We start from the raw sequence: 17,202 nt of genomic DNA on the forward strand, positions 1-17,202 counted from the left end.
ATGAAGTCTCGGCTAAAGAAGGAAATAAATTCAACAGAGGGTGTTAACTTTATCTTGTTGGAGGTGAGTCAGGCACTTGTCCGGAAGGAGGAAAAGAGAAGGCTGAGTCAAATACTGACAAGGTTTCCATACATTCTTGCCTACAGCTCAGTATTAGCATTTATAATAATCTGAGAACAGGCAATGATCATAACATCAGTTGGGCATTGGTACAGGTGTCTAAAAGGTGGAGAAAAAAATAACTGTATTTTGAGGTTAGAGAATGCAAAACAATGGATTATTTTCTGAAACCATGCTCCTGATGTTCCATGTCGCCCAATGGAAGAGCAAATCAGGAAATTGAACATATCTCCATGATATGCATCCATGCAATGGAAAATTATAGGAAGCACACACTGACATTTCCGATATGGCATTTCTAGTGGGCGAGGCTCTGAGTTGTTGTTGCATTTTAAGAAAATGAATCACATTTATCATATAATAAACATCTACGAAAGCTTGTTTTCACATTTCTTTCGCAGATTGGATGCAGGCCAATAGTTCAGTCATTCTAGTATTAGAGTCTCCGGAACTGCAGCCAAATAGCATGATTTCGTTCGTCATGAATTATTATAAACAAATGCAATTTTTTAGAAATAAGAATATCAGTAAAATAGGGCTCATAATACATCTGTTGCATTGTTTTTCTCTGTTATCAATTCATGTGGAATTGAATGAATCTTTGAACTAAAATTTCATGTACATTCTGTCCTTGTTATCACCCCAGATAAGAGATGAATAAAAATACATTTGTGTACTTCCTTTAATTCATTGAAGTGGTCACTAGTAACTTCTTAAAAGTATGCTGCCAGAATGCAGACTGAAGGAGCTGTTTGATAAATCTTAAAGATTAAGCACTGTGCAGGGATTCCTGATCAAGATGCACCGTTTGAGAACTGTCAATCCAGTGCAGTTGTAAATCTCCATACAACATAATGACCTATATTAAATCCAGCTTTTCACCAAGAGTGTGCTTTTGATAAAACAAAATGATATCTCACATGCAAAGTACATTGTTGTAATGGATTTAGTAACAGAATGACTTGTAATTTCTCATAATGCACATTGAAGTGTGACAGTGTAATGACATTTTGACATTTAATTCATTTATACGTACATGATATGTTGAGGTTGACATATCTTTCTGAAATGCATACTGATTTACAAAATAATCTATTTCTGTTTACCATTAATAGTTCTGTTTTTTTTTTACTTCTAGTTATAAAGCTGGAAAAGTTCCAGTCTTGTGTACCAAAAATATAATTCATATTTTGAGCTAGTTATTTTAGGCTGATAAAGGAAAACAAATTTTAGGATTTAATACAGGAACCACTGCAGATGCATCATACAACATGATGACATCATGCATTGTACTAGTGCCCAAACTTATTTAGAAAGCAGTATTTGTTCCAAAAGATTGGAAAATCCAACTTATCCTACCTTACATACATTTTAGTATGCTAACATAGCAATTTAGGGAGGTGAAGGATTGGAAAAGACGGCACTCCAGTTCCAAAAGCAAATGTCTAATATTCAATCCTTTCTCAAATTCAATTCTTCCTTATATTTTTTCATACTATCAGCTCCCATTGTCTCCCTGGGCAATTTGTTCCATACAATAACCATCTTCTGCATAAAATGAACAAATTTAAATTGTCTGCACATTCCTCTTCTAAGGCTGACCCTGTGTCACCTAATTATTGAGTTTGTGGCAATCTCAAAATGTATTATCAAAGTTCAAATCATCTACTTTCTTAAAGATCAAGAAAGACAACCAAGAAAATTCTAAAAAGAAACCTCAAAAATTACCCCACCTTACCTGACTTGATTAATATCTTGATTAATAAGGGGATCAGGGGTTATGGGGAGAAGGCAGGAGAATGGGGATGAGAAAAACATCAGCCATGATTGAATAGTGGAGCAGATTCGATGGGCCGAGTGGCCTAATTCTACTCCTATGTCTTATGGCCTTATGGACTTAATGTTGGAGTAGAAACATGTCTTGGGCAATAGGGCAAAAAAGGTGGAATTGGATATACCACCTGTTATTCATACAGTTCACTGAAATCAGTGGAACTGAATTCATTAAATTAAGCTTGTGAAAGCTTCTCCATTTCAATATTGATGTGAAATCACGAAAGAACGGAGTAAGGAAAGAACTTGATGTTGCTCCTTTCATGATCACATGATGTCCCAATGCACTAAATAACCATTGAAGTTTTTTGAAATGTAGTCACTGTTGTGGTGAAGATTAATGCAGTAGACAATTTGAGCACAGCAGTGAATTAAATAACCAGACAATCTGTTTTAATGAAGCTGGTTGGGGAACAAACGTTGGCCAGGACATTGGACAAACTCCCATGCCCATCTTTGTATAATACCTTGAGATCTCTCGTGTCCACCTCAGAAGTCAGGCAGGGGCTGGGTTTAACTTTGTCTGTATTGTGCTAACGTTTCTGAGTAGGGCTTCAGCGCATACATAGCCTGCTAATTCATAGGCGAGACCACTGTTCCAGGACTGTTACCTATAGTCATGCAATACATCGACTTCAGCAACAACCACCTTTCAGCTCTTACCTCACCATAAATTACCATGTGTCATCTTGCCAAATTTTCAAGTACTTTGCAAAGGATGCATCATGGAATCTATTCGGTCCATTAAGTCTGCACCAACCCTTGGAATATGTGCTCTATCTAGGCCCACACTCTCCCATCATATCCCTGTAATCCCACCTAACCTTTTCAACACAAAGGGGCAATTTAGCATGGCCAATCCACCTAACCTGAAAATCTTTGTATAGTGAGAGGAAACTGGAGCATCAGAACTAAACCCACCCAGACACGGTGAGAATGCAAACTCCACACAGACAGTCAACCGAGGCCAGAATTGAACCCAAGTCCCTGGCACTGTGAAGACAGCAGTGCTAACCACTGTCCCACCGTGCCGCTTTATCTGGGATGTATATGGGATGGTGGTTGATTCAAGTCATGTGTGTGCAACAAAGTACTTAGGTGAGCTTGGCAATACTGAAGCTTTCATTTCCGCTTGTGCTTATGCCTTCGTAGAAACAGAAAATAGTGGGAGGAGTAAGCCATTCAACCCTTTGAGCCTGCTCTGCAATTCATTCTGATCATGACTGATCATCTAACTCAGAAACGTGTTCCCGCTTTCCCCCCTGATCTTTTGATTCCTTTAGCGCCAAGAGCTATCTCTAACTCTTTCTTGAAAACATGCACTGTTTTGACCTCAACTGCTTTCTATGGTAGCAAATTCCACAGGCTCACTACTCTCTGGGTGAAGAAATTTCTCCTCATGTCAGTCCTAAATGGTCTACCCTGTAACCTCAGATAAAGACCCCTGGTTTTGCACTCCCCCGCCATCTGGAACATCCTTCCTGCATCCTAAAGTCCTGTTAGAATTTTATAGGTTGCTATGGGATCCCCCCTCATTCTTCTAAACTCCAATGAATACAATCCTAACTGACCAGATTTCTCCTCAGTAGTCCAGGCGCCGGAATGTGGTGATTAGGGGCTTTTCACAGTAACTTCATTGCAATGTAAGTCTACTTGTGACAATAATGATTATTATCAATTATTATTATTATTTTTATTAGTATCCTATCCCAGGAATCAGTCTGGTAAATCTTTGCTGCATTCCCTCTATAGCAAAAACATCCTTCCTCAGATAAGGAGACCAAAACTGCACACAATATTGCAGGTGTGTTCTTACCAGGCCCTGTTGAATTGCAGCAAGATATATCTGCTGCTGTACTCAAATCCTCTCACTATGAAGCAAAATACCATTTGCCTTTTCACCGCTTGTAGCATCTGCATGCTTACTTTCGGTGACAGGTGTATAAAGACACCAAGGTCTCATTGCACATTCCCGTCAATCTATATCAATTCAGATAATATTCTTACTTCCTGTTTTTGCAAGCATATTATACTGCATCCGCCATGCATTTGACCACTTCTCAACTTGTCCAAACCATGCTGAAGCATCTCTGCATCCTCCTCACAGCTCAACCTCCCACCCAGCTTTGTGTCATCTGCAAATTTGGAGATATTACATTTAGCTCCCTCATCTAAATCCTTGACACATATTGTGAATAGTTGGTGTTCTCACACTGATCCCTGTGGTACCCCACGAGTGAGCACCGACCTGTTGGAAAAAGACTTGGTTATTCTTTCTTTCCTGTCTGCCAACCAGTTTTCTATCCATCTCAATACACTACCCCCAATCCCATGCGCTTTAATTTTACACACTAATCAATGTTGACAAATGTGAGGTTATCCATTTTGGTAAGAATAATAGCAAAAGGGATTATTGTTTAAATGATAAAATATTAAAACATGCCGCTGTGCAGAGAGACCTGGGTGTGCTAGTGCACGAGTCGCAAAAAGTTGGTTTACAGGTGCAACAGGTGATTAAGAAGGTAAATGGAATTTTGTCCTTCATTGCTAGAGGGATGGAGTTTAAGACTAGGGAGGTTATGCTGCAATTGCATAAGGTGTTAGTGAGGCCACACCTGAAGTATTGTGTTCAGTTTTGGTCTCCTTACCTGAGAAAGGACGTACTGGTGCTGGAGGGTGTGCAGAGGAGATTCACTAGGTTAATCCGAGAGCTGAAAGGGTTGGATTACGAGGAGAGGTTGAGTAGACTGGGACTGTACTCGTTGGAATTTAGAAGGATGAGAGGGGATCTTATAGAAAATTACAAAATTATGAAGGAAATAGATAGGATAGATGCGGGCAGGTTGTTTCCACTGGCGGGTGAAAGCAGAACTAGGGGGCATAGCCTCAAAATAAGGGGAAGTAGATTTAGGACTGAGCTTAGGAGGAACTTCTTCACCCAAAGGGTTGTGAATCTATGGAATTCCTTGCCCAGTGAAGCAGTTGAGGCTCCTTCATTAAATGTTTTTAAGATAAAGATAGATAGTTTTTTGAAGAATAAAGGGATTAAGGGTTATGGTGTTCCGTCCGGAAAGTGGAGCTGAGTCCAAAAAAGATCAGCCATGATCTCATTGAATGGCAGAGCAGGCTTGAGGGGCCAGGTGGCCTACTCCTGCTCCTAGTTCTTATGTTCTTATTGGGACCTTGTCGAAAGCCTTCTGAAAGTCCAAATAAACCATGCCCATTGGCTGCTCATCGTCAAATCTGTTTGTTATATCTTCAAAGAATTCCAGTAGATTTGTAACGCATGATTTCCCCTTTCGTAAATCTATGTTGACTTTGGCTGATCCTGCCACTGTTTTCAAGTGCTCTGCTGTTCAGTCTTTTACAATAGACTCTAGCATTTTCCCCACTACTGATGTAAGGCTGAGCAGTCTATAATTCCTGTTTTCTCTCTCTTCCCTTTTCAAATAACGTGGCTATATTAGCAACCCTCCAATCTGTAGGAACTGTTCTAGAATCTATAGAATCTTAGAAGATGACCGCCAATGCATCCACTATACCTAGGGTCACTTCCTTAAGTACTCTGGGATGTAAATTATCAGGTCCTGGGGATTGATGGCCTTCAACTCCATCAATTTCCCCAACACCATTTCCCTACTAATATTGATTTCCTTCAGTTCCTCGCTCTCACTAAACCCTGTGTTCCCCAACATTTCTGATATGTGTCCTTCTTTGTGAAGTTGACTTTCTGACCCATTGACCACAATCAGTAAGAATAAACAACAACATCTCCTCCATAGTCCTCAATACCGGGGCCCCGCAAGGCTGTGTACTTAGCCCCCCCCCCCCCCCCCACCTATACTCCCTATACACACACGACTGCGTGGCAAAATTTGGCTCCACCTCCATCTACAAGTTTGCTGATGACACGACCTTAGTGGGCCGGAGCTCGAACAATGACGAGTCAGAATTCAGGAGGAAGATAGAGAACCTAGTGGAGAAGGGCAGCATGGTAGCACAGTGGTTACCACAGTTGCTTCACAGCTCCAGGGTCCCAGGTTCTATTTCCGGCTTGGGTCACTGTCTGTGCGGAGTCTGCACGTTTTCCCCGTGTCTGCGTGGGTTTTCTCCGGGTGCTCCGCTTTCCTTCCACCTCCCAGGTTAGGTGGATTGGACATGATAAATTGCCCTTAGTGTCCAAAAAGGTTAGGTGGGGTGACGGGGTTACTGGGTGGAGGCGTGGGCTTAAGTGTGGTGCTCTTTCTAAGGGCCAGTGCAAATTCGATGGACCGAATGGCCTCCTTCTGCAATGTAAATTCTAAGATTCCATAGTATATATTTAGTTGGTCAGCCATTTCTTTGTTCCCCATTTCTGACTGTAAGGGACCACATTTGACTTCAATCGTTTTCTCTTCCCAACCTACTCCTGCCCCTATTTTCTTTGTTTCTATACCTATAACAACTATTAAAGTCAGTTTTTATGTTCCCCATAAGCTTATTCTTGTTCTCTATTTTCCCCTTCTTAACCTATTCCTTTGTCCGCCTTTGCTGAATTCTAAACTTCTCCCAGTCCTCCGATCTGCTGTTTTTCTGGCCAATTTGTATGCTTCTTCCTTAGATCTAATACTCTCATAAGCCATAGTTTGGCCATCTTTCCCATTTTATTTTTGCGCCAGTCAGGAATGAACAATTGTTCACCCATGTGCTCTTTAAATGTTTGCCATTGCCTATCCACTGTCATCCCTTGAAGTAACGTTCCTCAATCCATCATAGCCAACTCCCAGCATCATAGCCAACTCCCGCCTCATGCCATCGTAGTTTTCTTTATTTAGTTTCACGACGCAAGTCTCAGAATCAACTACGTCACTCTCCGCCTTGTTGGAAGAATTCTATCATATTATGGGTTGCTCATCCCCAAGGGGTTTGCACAACTAGATTGCCAATTATTCCTTTCTCATTACACAATAGCCAGACCAGGACAGACTATTTTCTAGTTGGTTCCTCAATTATTGGTCCAGAAAACCATCCGTATATACTGCAGGAATTCTTCCTCCATGGTATTGTTATCAATTTGATTTGCTCAATCTATATGCAGACTAAAGTCACCCATAATTACAGATTTCCGTTTATCACATGCGTCTCTGTTTTCCTGTTTAATGCCATCTCCAAAATCACTACTACAGTTTGGAGCTCTATATGCAATCCCCACTAACGTTTTTTATCCCTAGGTGTATCTCAGCTTTAATAATACAAATTCCACATCATCAGAGTTAACATGCTTCCTCACTATTGTGCTCATTTCCTCTTTAATCAGCAATACAACCCTGCAGCCATGCCTTTGTAATCCCGACTATATCATACATCTATTTGTATGGGGGAGGACACTCCTTCCTGTTGGCCGTGAAGGTGACGGTTGCCTTGAACCCAGGTGCCGAGTGGGGACCTGTCTGGAATCTTACAGATCTCTGTACACAACCACGTCGTCATGGAGGCCCTATATGCCCAGACAGCACAATACATTTCAATGTAGACCAATCCCACCCCGCCGCCATCGTCTCCATGCCCCGGTTCAGGGGATGAGACGGGATGTATGTCCCTCTATGAGCACCTGCAGATGACAGGCCGCTCTACACAAACTGAAAGGGGTACCACTCGATGAATGTGCAGCTGATATGTGACCATCAACGACACATCATTCACCTCTGCGGCCGATACCTGGTCAGTGTGCACGACGCCTTCACTTTGGCACATTCGACAATTCCTGACATGTTTGTGCGCCCCCCCCCCCCCCCCCCCCCCAAGGGGGTTGGCTCCTGGGTGACGGGTTATCCATTGCGGTCGTGGCTCTTGATGCTTATCCGGAGGCCACAGACCGACGTGGAGACCCTCCACAACCGTGCCTACACAGCAACCAAGCCTCCTGAGGTTGTGGCTCAGGTGCCTGGACCGCTCTGGAGGGGCCCTCCAGTATGATGCTGAGAGGGTCGTCCGCATCATGGCGACCAGCTGGGTCCTCCACAACATCATGCAGCAGAGGGGTGACATGCTTGAGGAGGAGGAGCAACGGCAGGCCTCATCCGACGAGGAGGATGCGGAGGAGGGCAAGGATGGGCAGGACATGGGGCCCAGTGAGGCAAAAGAGGCTGCACGATGTGTGTGCCAGGTCCAACGTGCACAGGTCATGCTGATCACCTACAGGTTCACCAATATGGGGGGTGGAATTCACCAACATTGGTGGTGGAGTGGGGGGGGAGGGGGGGGGACTGGCCAGGGGCACAGAAAACGCATCCCATCCCACAGCCCCTCACTCCCTCTGTGATACATACCTGCTGCACTACGGAGTGGGGGCCCTGGATCAGCAGGAACAGTGGGTCTGATCCATGAGATGGAGGATGATGACAACTTAACTGGTGTCTAACTGTCTAACCACGCTAGGCCTAGGTGGTTCCCAGATGGTACAGCAGGAGTGGAGGTGACCAGCTATGATTCCTGCCCTGCGACCGGGTCCCCGTTGGCTGGCATCTTCTGCAGCGACCGGTCCTGGATGGGCCCGGCTGCTTCTCGGGTGGCGTGGTGCCTACGTTCTGCCCATTGCCCATCAGATGCACTAGGGACAGGAGGACGGGAGACCGAGGTGCTGTAGTGTTCCCGCACCTCGCCTGCGGGAGTCACAGGCACGGGCCCCATCACCTCCTCATCCCTTGCAGTGCCCGGTGGACCCCGGGCTACTCCACGGAGCAGAGGTGCGAGGGGAGCTATCCCTGAGGCTTCCCTGCCACCTGGCGCTGCCAGTCCTTGAGGTCAGCTCTGGTCCCGACCACGGTCCGCATGCACAGGGAGTGAACCATCTCTGTCTGGAACTGCGCCACATCACCCATTGACTGTGCCACAACCTTCTGGGTTTGTATCACATCAGCCAGTGACTGCGCCATCTCCCTCTGGGTCTGGTCCACCTCCCTCTGTGTCTGTGCCGCGTCGGCCAGTACCTGATCAATGCGTCGACGTTCCCAGCCATGGCCTGCTGTGACTGGGCCACGTTCAGGAGCGTGGCTGTGATGTCCAGTGGATCTGAGATGACAACCCTGTCCTTGACCTCGGCCAATGCCTGCACAGAATGCTCCAGGCCTTGGACATGCTGTTCCACAGCCGAAACCGTCGCCCCCAACGCCTCCACTGCAGACATCACCTGTACGATGGCCTGGATGACACACATTGGCGGCACAAACTCCTGCTGCTGCAGGCGGTTGGACTCCTCCAACTGCACCTGCAGGTGCTGGATGTTTGCCGACAACCCCTCATGTAGTCCCTGGCTCTGCGACTACACCTCCACTATAGATGGGCCTTTCCATTCCAGAAGCCTGAAACCCATCTGGATGGCAGTTAGTCCCTGGGGTCGGCCAGCCCTCTGACCGTCCGCCCCCTCGGGTGTTCCTACCTCCACCTACTGTGCCGACCGACTGTGTGGCGAGTATCAGATAGAGTCCCAGGAGCCTCTTCACTAACATGCCAACCAAAGTGAGTGTCTCTGAGATGGTGGAGGGTGTTGGAGACAGTTGTGACGGATAATCACTGCTCCCATCACTGCTCGGCTCACGGCGGGGGCTCCGGATTTGGCGGTGGCTGGGGGTGGGGGATGTCAGGTGGACCCGCCCCATCTCCAGCCGGTCCTGTAAGACACGACAAGACACATGATTAGACAGCAGGCCGGGGGAGGTGGGGGTGGCGTGTGGGTGGGTGGTGGAGGGTGAAGGGGTGATGTAGGATGAGGATTGCATGGGGGTGAGGGTGGTGTGAAAGTGGTGTAGGGTGAGGGTGATGTAGTGTGAGGGTGTTGTGGGTGTGCTGTAGGGTGAAAGTGGTGTGGGGGTGGTGTTGGTGGTGGGATGGGGTGGGGTATGGCACAAGTGTCCTGGGGAACCGCAACTCAGCAGCCCGTGACCGAATTCCACCTTGGTGACACCCCCTTTCCTCCAGGCCGCCGACCACGTCCAGGGTCCTCTGCTCTGTCATGGTGAACATGTCCGGCGTTCCCCCTCCAGTCTTCTGCTCCCGGCGGTTGTACGCTACCTTCTCCTGGGCGGTGGGGCGGGGGGGGCTGGCATCCTCTTCCCCGGAACGGGGTACAGGGTCATCCTCATCTCCTCCATGGCGGCCAGGAGGGTCTCAAGCTCTGTGTCTGCAAAAAGTGGGGCTGTGCGTCTTACTGCCATCTTGTTGGTTGAGATGGTGTGTGTGGGGTGTGAAGTTTTATATGCGGCTGCAGCTTGTCAGCCTCCTGAATGTTAATCGTGAAACCGGCGAATCCGGCACTGTTTCTCATTCAAATCGATTGTGTTCCATGTGGTGCCAATGCTAACCCCTTAGCAGTCGCAGAATCAGTCCAGATCTGGCGCCAGTTTTGCTGTCGTGAAAGTCTACGGATTCTGTGTAGGCATCAGCACTTAGTCTCAGAAACGGAGAATCCCGCCGATGCTCTTTCTCACACTTTTTTATCTTCACGGCTCCACACTCAGTCTCGCTCTTTTTTCCTCCTGGCTGTGCTCTCAGCCTCACTCTTTCTCGGGCTCTTTTATCTCCATGGCTCCGCTCTCAATCATAGGCATAGCATGACACTGTTATGCCATTGTTGCCATGTTCGGTTCTAAAACACAATCACCTCTTTCAAATTGATGGTTGGAAAAATAATTTTCTCAATAAATGTATGTCATTATCATTCTCATCTTCACAAGCTTAAATGATTCCTCATCCTTCAGTCTAAGTTGTCTGTACAAAAATCCTGATGACAGATAAGTAGGTTCATCCACTAGCAATTTGTCACAGTGGTCACTACTATGTCAGAATTTTATGTGGAGGAGGTGCACCATTGGGATGTAAATTGGCTTGAACCTTCCACCCACTCAGGAAGGAAGTTCTGATTGAGAGAGCTGTCGGCCAATCAAATGGTGGGCAGTTCTTTAATCCCAGCAATGCCAAGCTAGCAGGCCTTGGCAAGGGGATGGGAAGACTGGGTGTGATCGAGTGATGAGGGATGGGTGGGGCGGTGGTACCTTGAGGGAAATGGGTTCTCCGTGAGCATAGTGTCACTCCCAAGTCCGGCAATAATTGTGCAAGGTTGTGCACATATTGACTGACAGATTTTCTGAAAAAGTACTTAATTTGTTGTGAAATGTTTTGGGAATAAGGTTGCACAAGATGCTATATAAATGCAAATTATTTCCTTTCTGCAAGGAAAAGAACAATATATATTGTTTGAGGTATAATTTCACAAAGAGACGCAAATGGTACATACTCATGTACAATTACTTGCAAATTGCAATGGTAGCTGAAGTTAGAAAAGCAGAGCAAGTAATTTTGCATTATTATTTATCTGCTTAGAAGGAATATATTTTCTTTCGTTTTATTATGAGTCTGCTTTTTTCATTCTTTTGTGGTACTTCTGAACTATTCTCATTACCACTTTTTTGTACTGCACTTATAGCAAGTTACTGACAAAATTCAAATCAACAATACTTTTCTGAAAACCTATTTTGGTAAACTTAGATGGCACTTGCAAATTCTTTTGTTATTTCTATCAATGTAAAATGATTGGCCCTCATATCTACTTCCAGCAAAGCAAAACAGTTTATAGCTGAATCCATACACAACAGTGTGAAATAATTTTAAATCAGACACTTTCCTACATCACATAAAATGATGATTGCACTAAAGTTGCTAAACATTCATGCCTGGTAATTTGAATAGTTTGAAAGTTGCTTTCATGAAGTGTGAATGGGTGCTTCTTTGCCGTTTTGCATAGTGACGATGTTGCTGGAGAGAAGGGGGGAGATTTGACAGGATTCTTAATGCAGTGACTAGGTGTCAAAGTTAAGGGATGTTTCTGTGCAGGAGCATGGCACAAATGTCTCTTGCAGCTGGCAATAACTTGCCCTCTGAAAGCTCTTCCGCTAATCTTGCTGCCCATGTGAGCCTTCAGTTTCTGTGGTTTCTTCGGTGACACCTCTCTGCAAGGCACAATTTAACTACATGGAATCACAATCCATAAGACCCAAGCAAGTCTACGTTGTAGGATTCCCCAAATCGATCCAGAAATCTGAAGTACTGCTCCACACACCTTGCTGATGTGCTTCATCATCACTCTGGTTGATCAATGCACCTTATTACATGTCCAGATTGTGTGGTGAAATATGACAAGGTGTCCTCAGCCACAGTTGCAGAAATTAACCTTCAGCTTTCAGAAGCCACCACAAGACTTGGCATTTTAAGTCGCAGAAGCAGCAGCGCATTGAAATGAAGGCATCAGAACAGCTGCCAGAGAACTGACTTGCATAATATGTTATTAGTTGAGGGACTGAAATCCTTTTGTGTTGGTGTTGGCATTCAGTTAGAAACATACACAATCAAGTGGGTGTAGCCAATGGAGCAATATTATCTGTGTCTAGTGCTTCTAGGTGGCTTAGTGTCAGTGAATATGAACAGGGAAGTATGCATGCCCCTAAAGGAGCCAATTCCATTTTCTGTCTGATAATTTAATAGGTTGAAAATTGGACAGGCTCCCTTATGAGTGTGCGTTCCATTTTGCCTGATTTTCCTGTATTTTCTCTTCCCAAGCAAACCAGTAACCAACCCCCAGATGAAGGAACAGGAAAATTGCCCCAATTTGTCCATGTGATCACAATCAGATGATCCCATTTTGAAAATTTAGGCTGTGGTGTTCACAGTGATTTATATTGCTTAATCAGCGATGAGAGACTTTCTTCACCTTATTGCTTCCATAAGCTCTAAAGCTAGAATGACAGGTTCAGTGTTATTTATGATGTTTACATGTCTAGGAAGGGAGCTAATAGGTGATGCTGTAAATTATTATAATTTTTTTCCCCTGATTGGCTGCTAAATGTAACATACCAGCTCTGAAATTGCACAAGTAAACTTGTAAGTGCAGAAGAAAAGAGTGAAAGAAATGAACTCTTCAATTGATGCAGTTGAGTAAACTAAACTGCTGATTTGTCACCTCAGTAAATAAAACATTTTCTACATCACTTCTCAATAATTTCTCCCAGTCTTTCTCATGATTATGGGGCGGGATTCTCCGACCACCCGCCGGGTCAGAGAATCGCCGGGAGCTGGCGTGAATCCCGCCCCCGCCGGTTGCTGAATTCTCCGGCACTGGATATTCGGCAGGGGCGGGAATCGTGCCGGTCGGCGGGCCCCCCCCGGTGATTCTCCGGCCCGCGATAGGCCGAAGTACCGCTGCTGGAATGCCTGTCCCGCCGGCGAGAATCAAACCACCTCTCTTACCGGCGGGACCTGGCGGCGCGGGCGGGCTCCAAGGTCTTGGGCGGGGGGGGGGGGGCGATCTGGCCCTGGGGGGTGTCCCCACGGTGGCCTGGCCTGGCCCACGATGGGGGCCCACTGATCGGCGGGCGGGCCTGCGCCGTGGGGGCACTCTTTTCCCTCCGCCTCGGCCACAGCCTTCACCATGGCCGCGGAAGAGTCACTCCCCCCGCGCATGGGCGGGGATGATGTCAGCAGCCGCTGACGCTCCCGCGCATACGCGGACTCACGCCGGCCGGCAGAGTCCTTTCGGCCCCGGCAGGCGTGGCGAAATCCGCACCTTTGGGGCAGCCTGACGCCGGAGTGGTTCCCACCACTCCATCCCGCCGGGACCCCCCGCCACGTTGGGTAGGGGAGAAACCCGCCCATGAAGTTAGCTCTCACTTTTTAAAATAAATTCCAAAAATGTCACAGAGAAAGGGATCCCTGTCATAAAATTGCCTTATAAATGTATTTATTATGTACCCTCAGACAAAATGCCTAACCTGATTGTCAGAGAGTCATAGAATTTACAGTGCAGGAGGAGGCCATTCAGCCCATCGAGTCTGCACCGGCTCTTGGAAAGAGCACCTTACTTAAGCCCACACCTCCACCCCATCCCCGTAATCCTGCAATTTAGCATGGCCTAAGGGCAATTTAGCATGGCCAATCCACCTAACCTGCACATCTTTGGAATGTGGGAGGAAACCGGAGCACCCGGAGGAAACCCACGCAGACACGGGTAGAACGTACAGACTCCGCACAGACAGTGATCCAAGTGGGAACCAAACCTGGGACTCTGGCGCTGTGAAGCCATAGTGCTAACCACTATGCTACCGTGCTGCCCCTAATTGGATGAACTGTAGCTTGCAAGTTGACTGGTAGCCATTACAAAATGTCAAAGGTGGATCAAATTTGCGAGGTTGATTTGCCACTTATGATACAGAGTTAATGACTGGAAAATCAAGAATTGCATATTTGCTGTAGCTCCCACATTTCCAATATTCTCCTGCCCTGCAGAGCTTTGCTCTGAAAGTGTTAATTTGTAAAATATGCTCTGTTATCTCTTTTGCTTGCAACATCTCAACAACTAACTTTTGACTACTTTGGCACTTCCCAAATTATGTAATAATTAATTCTGTGAGGAACTAAACCTAGTCCAACAATGCAGCAAAAATGAAAGTGACACTCCTACATCAGAGTTACAACTGATATACTACTGTCGCAGGGCTCACAATTAATTGAAGATAGCAACCTTGAGACTTCTATCAAACAATTAGACATTGCCAAAGTCACTCAGATTTTGCTAACTGCAATTCAATTTCATTATCCTTGTCAAGTGTGGAAGGAATCTAAACTTTACATTTCTTTAGGTTACCAATAACACTGCAAAACATAAAATGAATGCTTTTTGTGTGTCTTGAAAACTTCCAATCATTGGAAAGAAAGAACAAAGTTGTATAGGTCATTACAATCCCAGACTAGACCCCCAAGTGGCTAGGATACTGGATTGAAACTCCTATATTTTAGTTTATGTTGTAAGACTGTGTGGAAAGAATGATTCGCTGCAGGAGTGATTGCATGAAGAAATAGAGATTTGGTATTTTTTAAAACAAAACTTTATTATGAATACAATATTAAATTCTTTAACTTGCGTCACAGTCATGATAAAGCATCTGTAATCACATTTTCTCTTCCTGCCACATATAGAATTCGTAAATCAAACGGTTGTAACAATAAACCCCATCCGAATAGTCTTGCATTTTGAATTTTAAATTTGTCCAATGATTTTAATGGATTATGGTCTTTTTTATACAATTGCCAGCTAAATTGTTGCTAACATAAATGTTAAAATGTTGTAATGCCAGTCCCAAACTCAATGTCTCCTTCTAGATGGTTCTTTTCGTGAATATTGAGTTTCTTAGAAAAAAGAACCGATTGGTCTTTCGACTCTTTTGTCGTCTTCCTGCAGCAGTGCAGCACCAACACCCAAATTACTTGTATCAATTTCCACCTTAAGTGGCTTGACATAATTAGGTGTAATCAACACTGGTGCAGTTGTGAACACAGTCTTCAGATTATCAAATGCCTCCTGACATCCTGATGTTCACTGAAATTTTTTGTGGGTTTTTTTTAGAAGTTCAGTCAATGGAGCAACTACGTTGCTCAAATTTGGCATGAATTTCTGGTAGCAACCACTCATTCCCAGAAATCTCAGAACTTCTCTCCTAGTTGATGGTATTGGAAATTCACCAGTAGCTTATGTTTTCATGTTCCATGGGGTCATCTAACCATGCCCAATTCTATGGCCTAAGAATGTGACTTGAACTTTTGCAAATTCACCCTTACCACCAATCCCCATTCCTTTAGTCGATTGAATAATTTAAAAAAATGTTCCAAAAGCTCCTTCCATGTTTCACTGAACACCACCAAATTGTCATTGTACACCGCACAATTGGTTAATCCAGAAGTAACCTTGTTGGTTAATCTTTGGAATGTTGCTGACGTATTTTTCATTCCAAATGGCCTGACCTTAAATTGATACTGACCATTTGGCGTCACAAAAGCCAAAAATTCCTTCGCCCTGTCTAATGAAGGTACTTGTCAATATCCTTTAAGTAAGTCAAGTTTGGTAATAAAATGCGCTTGTGCCACCTTTTCAACACAGTCTTCCAAATGAGGAATAGGCTATGAATCTAACTGCGTAACTGCATTGACCTTTCTATAGTCCATACAAAATTGTTGTGTTCCATCTGGTTTTGGTACCATGATAATCGGTGAGATTCAACCGCTGCAACTCACTTTGCTGATATCATCCTTAAGCATGTTGTCGATCTCCTTTTGTACCTGTGCTAACTTTAGTAGCTTGAGCTTTATGTATGTTGTTTACATCATGCATAATTATTTTCATGCTTCCATTATTCCCACAGCAGCTCTATTTGACTGTAATAATTCTTTTAATAATAATAATAATCCTTATTAATGTCACAAATAGGCTTACTGCAATGAAATTACTGTGAAGATTCCCTAATCGCCACACTCCAGTGCCTGAGGGAGAATTCAGAATGTCCAATTCACCTATCAAGCTCGTCTTTGGGGACATGTGGGAGGAGCACCCAGAGAAAATCCACGCAGACACGGGGGGAAACGTGCAGACTCTGCACAGACAGTGACCCAAGTCAGGAAACGAACACTGGTCCCTGGAGGTCATTTTGATTTTCCTCTGGCAGATAACTCAATAATGTATGATACTTCTTCAATACTTTTTTAATACTTCCACATTATTCAATTTAATTTGAGGAATGTTAAATTCAGGATCATCTGGATTTATCTCTTCTCCCTGAGTTATAACGACTAACACTTCCTCCTTTTTTTCTCTATCAAAATACCTTTTGAGCATTTTATCATCACACACTCGAGTTTTCCTTCAGTCTGGCGTTCTTATCAAATAATTCACCTCACTCAAATTTTCTTTCAATTTGATAAGGCCCACTAAATCTTGCTTTCAATGGTTTACTTACAGTTGGTAACAACACTAGTACTTTCCCCCCACTAACAAAACTATGAATTTTTGATTTCTTATCTGCCTCATTTTTCATCTCATGTTGTGACAATTTTAAATGTTTCCTAACCAACTCACCGAGTTAATCTCTCCCTAAAGTTTGACACATAGTCCAACAACATAAGGTGAAGGAGCCTTGGATGACAAGAGAAGTGGAGCTTCTAGTCAAGAGGAAGAAGGAAGCTTAAGTAAGGTTGAGGAAGCAAGGATCTGACTCGGCTCTAGAGGGTTACAAGGTAGCCAGGAAGGAACTCAAAAATGGACTGAGGAGAGCTAGAAGGGGGCATGAAAAAGCCCTGGTGGGAAGAATTAAGGAAAACCACAAGGCTTTCTACAATTATGTGAGAAATAAGAGGATGATCAGAGTGAGAATAGGGCCGATCATGGATAGTGGA

General features: G+C 44.7%; 1 protein-coding gene across 3 annotated transcripts in view; it reads left to right on the forward strand.

Moving 5' to 3' along the window:
• LOC140392440 (uncharacterized) overlaps nt 1-17,202 on the forward strand; it is a 431,257-nt gene that overhangs the window by 137,468 nt on the left and 276,587 nt on the right. The gene's annotated exons all lie outside the window — the stretch shown is intronic.

Source organism: Scyliorhinus torazame, chromosome 16 (genome assembly GCF_047496885.1).
Source record: "Scyliorhinus torazame isolate Kashiwa2021f chromosome 16, sScyTor2.1, whole genome shotgun sequence".
NCBI lineage: Eukaryota > Metazoa > Chordata > Chondrichthyes > Carcharhiniformes > Scyliorhinidae > Scyliorhinus > Scyliorhinus torazame.